Genomic DNA, 10,026 nt, shown 5'->3' with positions numbered 1-10,026 from the left:
ATGGAACAGAATCACAAGCTCAGAAATAAACCCATGCATATACAATTAATTATCAACAAAGAAGCCAAGAATATACAATGGGAAAAGAATACTGTCTTCAACAAATGGTACAGGTAAAAACTTGATAACATGCATAATAAAGAAATCAAGCTCCTATCTTACACCACTCACAAAAATGAACTTGGAATGGATTAAAGATTTAAGTATAAGACCTGAATGAGGTATCACCTCACTCTGGTCAGAATGGCTATAATTAACAAGACAGGAAACAACAAATGTTGGAGAGGGTGTGGAGAGAAGGGAACCCTTGTTCACTGCTGGTGGCAGTGCAAACTGGTGCAGCCACTATGGAAAGCAGTTTGGAGTATCCTCAGAAAATTAAGGATAGATCTACCATATGATCCAGCTATTCCACTGCTGGGTATTTATCCAAAGAACTTGAAAACACAAAAGCATAAAGATACATGCACCCCTATGTTCGTTGCGGCATTATACACAATAGCCAAGGCTTGGAAGCAACCTAGGTGCCCATCAAGGGACGAATGGATAAAGAAGATGTGGTATTTATACACGATGGACTACCACTCAGCCATAAGAAATGACGAAATCCAGCCATTTGTGACAACATGGATGGACCTTGAGGGTATTATGCTGAGTGAAATAAGTCAGAGGGAGAAAGTCAAATACCATATGATCTCACTCATAAGGAGAAGATAAAAACGACAAAAAAAACAACCGCACATAGCATTGGAGATTGGACTGGTGGTTACCATTGGGGAAGAGGGGAGGGGGGAGGGCAAAAGGGGTGATTAGGGTCACATGTGAGGGGATGCACTGTGATTAGTGTTCGGGTGGTGAGCAGGATGTAATGTATCCAGAATTTGAGATATGATGTACATCCAAAAAAAATAAAAATTTTTAAAAATTTTTAAAAATTAAAAAAAAAGTATAAGACCTGAAATCATAAAACTCCTGGAAGAAACAATAGTGACAAGTTTCCTAGACATTAGTCTTGGCAACAAGTTTTTGGACATGACACCAAAAGCACAAGCAACAAAAGAAAAATTAATAAACATTTCGTTGGGACTACATCAGACTAAAAATCTTCTGTACAGCAAAAGCAATCGACAAATGAAAAGACAACCTACAGAATAGGACAAACTATCTGCAAATGATATATCCAGATAAGAGGTTAATATCCAAAATATGTAAAGAACTCAAAGCAAAAGGACAAACAATTCGATATAAAAATGGACAGAGGACCTGAATAGATATTGTTCCAAACAAGACATATAAATGCTCAACAGTTATATGGAAAGGTGCTCAACATCACTAAGCATCAGAGAAATGCAAATCAAAACCACTGTAAGATATTACTTAATACCTGTAAGAAGGGCTATCATCAAAAAGACAAGAAATAATAAGCATTAGCAAAGATGTGGAGAAAAGGAAACCCTTGTGCACTGTTGGTGGGAAAGTGAACTGGAAAAGCCACTACGGAAAACAGTATAAAGGTTCCTCAGAAAATTAAAATTAAAACTATCATATGAGCCAGCAATCCCCTCTCTGGCTATTTATCCAAAGGAAATGAAATCAGGATCTTAAAGAGGTATTGGCACTTTCATGTTCATTGTAACATTATTCACATTATCCAAGATATGGAAACAGTCTAAGCATCCATCGATGGATAAATGGATAAAGACGTGGTATGTATATACGATGGAATATTATCGGTCACAAAGAAGAAGAAAATCCTGCCATTTGAGACAGACGTCGAGGGCATGAGTGAAGTAAGTCAGACAGAGAAAGACAAATACTGTATTATCTCATATATATTTGGAAGCTAAAACGCTAAACTCATAGAAACGGAGAGTAGAATGGTGGTTACCAGGTGCTGGGGGCTGGGCAAAATGAGGAGATATTGGTGAAAGCATACAAACTCCCAGTTATAAGATGAGTAAGTGCTGGAGATCTAATGTACAGATGGTGATTATAGTTAACAATACTATAACGATACTTGAAAGTTGCTAAGAGAGTATATCTTAAATGATCTCACCAGACACAAAAAAAGTGGTAATTCTGTGAGGAGATGAAGGAGCAAGCTAACACTACAATGATAATCATTTGCAACATATAAATGTATCAAATCAACCATTGTAGACCTTAAACACCCATAATGATACATGTCAATTCTATCTCAGTAAAGCTGGGGAATAAAAAAAGAATTACCCATCTCAAACACAGAACCTGTGTCATGCGATTTTTAATCTGTGTAGACTAGTTTAATGTACTAAAACAAAGTGGAAAAGCAGGTAAATCCAAACCCATCAGCATTCTGGAAACAGTGGAGGTGAGTTCTACATAAGAACAACCCATTCAATAATCTGAGTTAATCATGAGCAACTATTGTAATATTGTAGACAGTTTTACTAAAGTAACTTAGCTTGCAGTAATCCAAATTGAGAGATCTCATATGAATAGAGTGTTGGAAAACAGGAAAAAATTGCCTTCCTCAAACATCATCTGTCCTGTGTCTCTACATATGGAGACTTATAGCAACATCATGAGACTATTACAATTCTGCGTATAATTAGAAATTGGACTAGGAGCAAAGGATTTGAGGTCCAGTTCTCTTCTAGGTGTTTGACAATCAAATTGAAACTCATTTCTATATAGTGTCCTCTGAGCTTTACAAGTGATGAAAATTGGACCCTTAGTAGTCCCTTGGGCACAGTATATGGCACGTTTTAAAATAGTTATGATTGAGCTATAGATAAACAGAAAGATTTCCTCTACTCCTTCTAAGTAATTTGGACACCAACCAAAATGTGTCCGTCTGTGTGCGGGTATGTGAGTTTACACATGAGCATGTCTCAGTAGCTTCTTAATAACTCCCACTGAAACTTCATCACCAACAGCAGAATCAGGCACCGACTTCCACTTCCTTGTCCAGTAACACTCCCTTTGTAGGTCTTATATTAAGCCTCAAACTGAGGGATTTGCACGTAAGACAGGGATACAGTGGAAATTCTTGAAGATGTGATTCTTTGAATCTGCCCTTTCTCTCCTGAAAGGGGAGTTAAGACACTAAGATATTTAGTCTTCCAAGAGGCTGTGTCTTCAGAAACAAAGTTTTCAAGAATTAAAGTCACCAGTGTTCTGTTCTGCTCTGTACCCAATAACTTACTGTTTGTAGTTGGAGTTTCAGGATCAAAGGATTAGGTAAAGACGTTGAGCTTTTAGCTAATGTAAAGGTTATGGATAGTGAAATTGAGATGTCTTTATTGATTATGTATAAATAGTTTGACTTTGATATTTTCCAGGTATATTAAATGCTTCAGAGCCAAATGATCTTCTCAGTGACAGAAACAGCAAAGGTGGGTGTTAACTGTTTGGAAGAGAGATGAAGTGGTAAGAGAGATTCAGAAATGTGTTCCACTCAGTGGGAGAGAAGGCATCATGCATTTGTTACATCCTTTGAGCTGCTTATTGGTGAGTCCACCTCAAAACAAGGTCAATGTATATTGGGTTTCCAGAGCCCCTTTCTGCCAAATTCTTGTCTTCAGGCAACATTGTCAAACATCCTTGTTCTGCAAAATTAGACCCTATACATGTAAGATTGAAGGGGGACAAAAACAGTTTATTCCACTCTATTTCCATCGCTTCCTTCCTTTCAGCCAAGTATATATTCATCATACATTCCATAAGAACACAAGTATAACATTAATAATACTCACTAAAGGATTGTGGGGAAAATTGAATAAATCAGCGTTCATAAGTCTTCAAACATAGTAAATCCTCAAAAACTAGTAGCCTGTGTTACTGCTGGAAATCATGATATCTCCTATCCCCCCAAATCTACCTCTACTTTTCTCATGACACATTTCACATTTTATCCTGCATTATGTCCATCAATTTATACAAATCATCTGCTTGTCTTAGGCTGCAAACCCTTTGACAATGTGGTCCAACTTATCCACATACATTTGAAATTGCAGGAGGTGTGCACTAAGAACAAAGAGGAGCAAATAATAATTGTAAAATTTCCTAAGAATGATCAACAACAGATTCTTGAAAATAGGCGTTATTGGGGCCAGCCCAGTGCTGTAGTGGTTAAGTTCGCGTGTTCCACTTGGCAACAGATGTTACCTGAGGGCAATCTTCTTCACAAAAAAAAGGTGGCGGCATTATTCTAATGATACCATTGTCTCTCCCTCCTATGGGATTCCTCCACTCTCTTAGCTTAGATCCACAAAGGGAAAAACACAGAGGAGAGTGTGGTTGGTACAGTATGAACCACCTCTCAAAAGTAGGTCACTATCTTTATTCTCTCCCCGACACTCAAGCAAGATCACATCAAGGATGACATCACATTATGCAAGATGAACAAGCTCTAGAGAATTGCTGTACAACATTGTAGCTATACTGTATTGTGTACTTAAAAATTTGTTAAAAGGGTAGGTCCCATGTTTAAGTATTTTGATCTCAATAAAAGAAAGTAAAGATATTCTTTGAGATTAGGATTCACATATTGTTTCAATGTGTTTCCCAATCATAAATTGTAAATATTTTAAAATAATTATTAATCAAATAATCTGTTTAGTATAAAGAAATCACAATGATGAGTTACCTACATGGAATAATTCTGCAATTTTAAGAAATTCAATGTAAAACAGCCAACAGCAAGGAAACTGACTCATGTCACAGCAAGATTGCAATAAGAAACTGAATGAGATCCTTTTATTCAGAAAAACAAGACCTCTTGAAGCCACCAGAATATTTGCTAATATGAATATTCAATTTGTCAACAATAAGTTCTCAATGGCTGGAGCCATGTCTTCCTTATCTTTCTATATAGTGCTTCAGAAAATTCCTGACATTCAATAAATTTGCATGGAATAAAAAATAATAATAAAATTTTAAAACCAAAATAAATTAATTAAATAAAATATGCTAGGCCAATGTGACTACTAGACATAAATGATATTCTTTTCAAAAATAGATTTATAGGAAAACAATTATTCAATGACATTTCATGTGATACTTTGATTTGATCATGAAACTGATCATAATCTTAAAAACTGGGAGAACTCAACAAATTGCAAACACCACAACCGCAGGAGGAACAATCTGAATTGCGTTCTTAGTGCTTAGGAAGGAAACAAAATAAATAGCCAAGTATGATATGAAGTAGCTTGAAACAAAAGTGAGAGAAAGATGACTCAATGGAGCTGAAAAACTGCACCAGGGTAAAAGAATGTGTTTTCCTTGACCAAACCCAGAATCAAGAACTGAACTTGGTCTTCTACTTTTCCTATTGTGGGTGTATGTGACAACTCTGCTGGGAAATCTCATCATGGTCACCATGACCTGGGAATCGTGCCTTCAACCCCCATGTATTTTTTGCTCCGTAATTTATCTATTGCCGACATCTGCTTTTCCTCCATCACAGCTCCCAAGGGTTCTGGTGGACCTTCTGTCACAGAGAAAGACCATCTCCTTCAATGGCTGCTCCACCCAGATGTTTTTCTTCCACCTTGTTGGGAGGGTGGATGTATGTTCTTTGTCGGTGATGGCATTTGATCACTATGTGGCCATCTCCAAGCCCCTGCACTACGTGACCATCATGAGCAGAGGGCGATGCACTGCCCTCATTGTAGCCTGCTGGCTGGGGGGCTTTGTCCACTGCATCGTGCAGATTTCCCTGTTGCTGCCCCTCCCCTTCTGTGGACCCAATGTTCTTGACACTTTCTACTGTGATGTCCCCCAGATCCTCAAACTAGCCCGTACTGACATTTTTGTGCTTGAGCTACTGATGATTTCCAATAGTGGGCTGCTCACCACACTGTGGTTTATCTTCCTGCTTGTGTCCTACACAGTCATCCTAATGATGCTGAGGTCTCAGGCAGGGGAGGGCAGGAGGAAGGCCATCTCCACATGCACCTCACACATCACTGTGGTAACCCTGCACTTTGTGCCCTGCATCTATGTCTATGCCCGGCCCTTCAGTGCTCTCCCCATGGATAAGGCCATCTCTGTCACCTTCACTGTCATCTCCCCTCTGCTGAACCCCTTGATCTACACTCTGAGGAACCAGGAGATGAAGTGAGCCATCAGGAAACTGAAAAGAAGATTTATACCTTCTGAGAGGGTGTAGACTGTTTGCTAACTCCTTCTCACCACCTTTTAAAATGATTGGCCATCAAATAAACCAGATTGACTAAAGGATTTCTAAATAATTTTGATATATCTACTAAGATACACATGACTTTCAAAGATTCTGATTGGCATGCAGTAATAATGTAAAAAGATACATTTCATGTTGCAAAAGAGAAATCAAATTGTTAGCTGGAGAGTTGCATAATGCTTATGCAATACAGCCTTGGAAGAAATAAAGAAAAATGAATCTGTATGCACTCAGACAATTTTATCACATTGGAATTGTTGTGGGGGTTCGTTCAGCTCTATTGCTTATAATTGAGAAATACAAATGTTGTTTATTTCAGATGTACAACTTGATGTTTTGATATACATATAGATTGTGAAATGATCATTGGGGGAAAATGGATTAAGGTGGGACCACTCTTGGTTATTACTTACAACAACATGGAAATCTCCAATTGTCTAAATAAAATTAACAATAAGAAAAAGCAAATATATACATACTCAGACATCTCCACTATATTCATGTTGCCAGGAAAGGGGCTGAGACACATATTAGAAACATAACAAAGCTTGGGCATTGGATTACTAAGGTCTTTCACGAAATAATGTCATTTTAATGAAGTAAACACACTCAAATTAAGTTCCTCCTCTGACTTTCTGATATGAATAAATTAAATAACTGTTACCTGATGATTTTTCATCTAAAGCCTAAACTCCAGTGGTTGAGTGCAGGTGCCTTGGAGCTAGCACAGTTTGAGTTAGAATGTGGACCCCAATAACTACGGGTTCTGTGACCTCGTGTAGGTCATTACCCTGACCTTCCTCTGAACCCCACACCTACTGGCCACATTTCCACCACATTGCCTCAGCGACTGGGGCTCAGCTCAAGCACTGCACTCAGGACCTTGTTTCCAATTCCCTGTCCTCCTTCTTCCTATTCCCCCAGTAGCACTATGCTTTCTTTATTCTACCCCCGGCACCTGGCACAGCAACTGAAACAGAGAAAACATTCAAAAGATGGTTGAATTGAAAATCTCAGTGAATGGATATTGCCTCTCACTCATTTCTGTTCCTCAAATCATTGGAGAATAAGGGTAAGAAAACAATGGATTTATTATTATTGTCTGTTAACATGACTAGCTAAAAATGACAGAAACTTGTGAAGCTGCTTCAGATTACACATATACATTAAAAAATGTTGGTATGAAGTGAAAAACATTGTTCAATATGAGTTTGGTTTTTATTTGCTTATTTTTCTGCCATTTACAGCTGTTGGGAGGTTTTCTTTTTGGCCTCTTATTTCTGAAGGTAGATCCTAGATCTTAAAATTTTTGAAATAAGAAGAATGTTCATGTCGCAGTACAAATGTCAGTTCAAAAATCAGACATGCAAAGGTCCTCAGGTGGGGCTGTGCCCAGGCCTTCATAAGAAGATGAGAGGAAGCAAGGAGGAGCCAGGTAATGATTGAAGTCAGAGAGATAATGAGGCCACGGGACCAGGTCTTAGGACCTTTTAGACATTGTGAGGATTATGACTTTCACTCTAAATAACATGAGATGCATCTGAAGGGCTTTGAAGAGCAGAATAGTGATGCATGTTTTAACAGAATTGCAGGGGCTCCTGTTACAAATAGAATGAAGAGAGGTGAGGACAAAAACAGGGAGACCAATTAAGAGGCTACAACAATAGTCCCATGAAAGAAATAATGAAGACATAACTTAGGGTAGTAACAGTGGAGGTGGTGAGAATGGTGAAAAACTCTGAAAGTCGAGCAAGTAGGAGTTGCTGATGGATCCAGCGTGGATTTCCTGGTGACATGTGTGTCCTGTGAGAACTCCATCACCCACTTTCTTCATCTGCCCATTGAGAGCTCCTTCACTCTCGTCTACATAATCCTTTCAGGTCCAATGGCTCCTTCCAATACTTGTGTGTCACACTTCAGGAATTACCCTACGTGGGTGAAACTGCTAAGGAAGTTGTGCAGAATCCCTAAGAATAGGCATTTATGTCCCAATAGAAAATCTACTAAGAGGTAAGGTAGAATTCTGGTAAGCTGACCTAACAGGATTCTTGCTGAAGGCAGGCCACGGTGATCAAATATCACTTGGGGGATGGAGAATGGTGAGGAACCTGATAAGATACTGAGGGTGATCAACATGGAGGTTGGGGGATTTTGGCTAAACTGAATTAGCAGAATTCTTGCTAAAATTGGACAATGCAGAGACAAGCATGGAGGTCTCAAAGTGGAGGCCTAGTTGAAAAGTTCAGGGGAGTCTGAGTAGAGTTTGGTCAAGGGGAGAATCTTTGTCACTGCTAAAAACTTTTAGATCCTACACAAAAAGTGTGTTCCTAAGGACATGTGCCTGAGTCACATCTTGATTACTCCCACTGAAACCACCTCGCCATCAGTAGAATTTTTCCACAGCCACATCCAATTATATGCCCTCTGATAATTCTCACACTAGTTCTGGGATTGACAAATTGGTACATATGATGGAACACTGTGAATCAGTGTGGAAGAGCCAAGGAAATATTATTCCCTGAGTCTGCCTTTTTCCACGTAAAGATAGACAGGAAGCCACTGAAATCACTGGCCTTCAGAGGGGTATTTAACAAAATTTCCTGAAGCTGAATGACTCCCAAGGTTCGTGTGAACATTATTCAAGATGTTTGAGAAGGAGGTTGGAAATTTTAGGTAAGACACATAACTCTACATGAGTGTGAATGACTATGGTGTCTGGGTGTCGATGAATAAGTGTGAGAAGAGAAGAGTGAGAAAAACTGAAATCTAGATGGAATTGTAAGATTCATAAATACACTTTGACTAAAAATAATGAAATATATACACAAGATGCTGCATTCCAGGGTGAACTGTCAGTGGCAGACAGCACAGCTAAGAAATATGAACAAAGAAGATATTGTGAAAGGAGAGTCATAGAAATGAGTTTAGTTTGGAAGTAGGCAGAGGAAGCTCTTTTTTTCCAGGATCCTTTGAATTGCACAAACAAGAGATTTTTCTCAGAAAAAAAATAGATTTTCTCATCCTATAGATGGATCTCTTGAAACTGAAATCTACAGAGGTTTTTCTTATGCTAAATTCAAAACTAGAAAGAAAATAAAATATTTCAAAAAAGTTGAAAGAATAATACAGTGAACACCTACATACCCTCCCTTAGATTTATCAAAAAATAAAAATTTTGTAACAACGATTTTCTTTTGCATGTCTTTCCGTGCCTACATATTTGGATCCTTTCTTTCCAGCCAAACTTCCCACTCATCAGCAACTGTTATATATTCAACTGGTCCCCTAAAGCCAGATCTCCCATTCTCTCCACTCCCATGTGCCCCAAACAGAAATGTCACCTCCTCCATGCAGCTTCCTCTGAGCCTCTTGGAGAGAAATCACCCTTTTCTCACACACACCTCATCTGTCTTTAGACGGTCCCCATCAATGTCATATTATTAAATTTCAGTTCTTTCTCCACTGGTTTTGGATTATATTCATTTCTCTCAAATAACCTAGAACTCTGCCAACTTTCTATCAATATTTGTTAAATAGATGGAGTAAAAATAGCAGAAACATGGAGCAGAAGGCAGAGGATGTTGTCTGAATTACCAAAAGTATCTTGTGAACGTAGGACCTATTCCTCTCTGACAAACAGTACTGACTCGGGGTCTGAGGTACTGTACCTTCTACCCTTCTGTGTAGACCATAGTCTACTATTTACAATTCCATAGTCCCTGTGGAAGGATATCATAAGTAGGTAAGACCTCCTCAATATCTTTAGTAACTATATTGAGTTGGTGTTTTCTGGTGATTATTTCCCCACTTTAACTAGTCAGAATTGATAGCTCAGCTAC

The 10,026-nt window shown here is 38.5% G+C and overlaps 1 pseudogene; it reads left to right on the top strand.

The window, feature by feature from the left end:
* The first annotated feature begins 5,225 nt into the window (after positions 1–5,225).
* On the top strand, positions 5,226–6,157 carry LOC103544786 (olfactory receptor 4D10-like; annotated as a pseudogene).
* The last annotated feature ends 3,869 nt before the right edge of the window (positions 6,158–10,026 follow it).

The sequence above is a fragment of the Equus przewalskii genome, unplaced genomic scaffold, assembly GCF_037783145.1.
Source record: "Equus przewalskii isolate Varuska unplaced genomic scaffold, EquPr2 contig_9079, whole genome shotgun sequence".
NCBI classification, from domain to species: Eukaryota; Metazoa; Chordata; class Mammalia; order Perissodactyla; family Equidae; genus Equus; species Equus przewalskii.
This window is presented reverse-complemented; position numbering and strand designations above follow the sequence as displayed.